We start from the raw sequence: 1,917 nt of genomic DNA, 5'->3' as shown, positions 1-1,917 counted from the left end.
TCTCTCTCTCTCTCTCTCTCTCTCTCTCTCTCTCCTTCCCTCTCTTTCTTTCTTTTTTTTTGAGACAGGGTCTCACTATGTAGCCTTGGCTGTCATGGAACTCACTCTGTAGACCAGGCTGTCCTCAAACTCACATTGATCCGCCTGCCTCTGCCTCCCGAGTGCTAGGATTAAAGGTGTGCACCACTGTGCCCAGCTGAGGGTCCTTTCTTCTGCTGAAAACCTGGCCTTAAAGTTCAGTCCTGGCCAGGGATAGATGTAAGGCCAGTGGACAAACGGATGGCTAGCTGGTATGAGGAGGTCTTTTACTTATGTGCCTTCCAAGGAGCTGAGAGCCCAGAGGATAAACATACAATATCTTTCTTTTATGAAAGATCCACTTCCACATTGAAACAACCACATATTATATCGTATATTTAAAAAGAACAACATAGACTTTGCTCTCAAGAAGCTTCTAACTGAAAATCAGACTTAACCACGCAGATGATATATGGAAAATAATTCAAACTATAGGAGAAAGCCAGTGTATCCTCCCGGGAGATCATGGTTAGAAAGTTGAGTCAGCTGAGCGTGGGAGACCACTTCTAGACTTCAGAGGGATCTGATTACAATGTTGATCCACTGGTCCAGAGCAGTGCCTTTCAACCTTCCTAGTGTGACAACTCTATAATACAGCTCCTCATGCTGTGGTGACTCCAACCACAACATTATTTCAATGCTATGTCATAACGGCGACTTTGCTACTGTCATACATCACATCAGAATTCAGGATATCTGATATGCGACCTGTGAAAGGGTTAATGCACCCTCCAAAGGTGTCACGGCCCACAGGTTGAGAACTGGTGATCTAGAAGCATCCATTACCAACATTTTCAGAACTGTTCTTGGAGGAAGTAGAAGTGTCTAGTCTTTTTGAGCTGGGGCTAATGAGGCCATGGTCATAAGGCTGTGTCTCGGAACAAAGACCGAGGCCTGTTGTTAGATATATACTGTGTTCTCTCTGCTGGGTTTGCCCAAAGTTCTTATGGGATCATTTGTGAGTGGAGGGGATTAGAGTGCAGGGCTGCCAGGTGAATGTCCTCCCCACTGTGGCCCACAGCCTCACAGCAGAAGCACCCCCCTCCCCCCATGACCCAGCCTGGTTCAGGAAGGACCCTGACAGAAGCTGGAGAGCAATGTCTCTCAATCTTCCCAATGCTGTGACCTTTTAACACAATTCCACATGTGGTGACCCCCCAATCATAACATTACTCTTATTGCTACTTCATAACTGTAATTTTGCTAATGTTATGAATCACAATGTAAATATCTGATATTCAGGATATCTCATATGTGACCCCCATGAAAGGGTCATTCAGAACCACTGCTGTAGGACATGCAGCCTGTTCCCACTGGACTGAACATGTTAACCCCGAAGTAGGAGCCTAGATGGCTCCTCACCTCTGCAGGAACTGAAGTAAGCTCATGTGACTGTGTCCCTCTGGGGACAACTTTCTTTTGCCCTCTCCACAGTCAGCCATTCTGGATCTGCTTATTATGACCCATTGGGTGTTCCAACCTTGCTTCCTTTCATCTCCACCACATGGGTTAGTCTTTCCTAGACTGTGATTCTAGTGCTCAACACAATGAGTCTCTCAGCCTGGCTGGTAACATTGAGTATCAATAGCTGAAGCTTGAGTGGCCCTCCATCCTGGGATACAGGAGAAGAGGCTGTTCTCAGAGAAGGGAGTGTGGACCAAGTGCTTGCTCTCAGGAGTGGGCTTTGTCTCTTTCATTACTGAAGTATATCTCAGTCTATAAATGACTCAGAGATAAACTATGAAGGATGAGATCTGGGTCCCAGAGTCATTTCTGCATCCACAGGACCCAGGTCCTAATGAGACAGGAGTCAAGCTCTACTTAGGCAGCAAGAATGGG

Source organism: Grammomys surdaster, unplaced genomic scaffold (genome assembly GCF_004785775.1).
Source record: "Grammomys surdaster isolate TR1022 unplaced genomic scaffold, NIH_TR_1.0 146, whole genome shotgun sequence".
Classification (NCBI taxonomy): domain Eukaryota; kingdom Metazoa; phylum Chordata; class Mammalia; order Rodentia; family Muridae; genus Grammomys; species Grammomys surdaster.
This window is presented reverse-complemented; position numbering follows the sequence as displayed.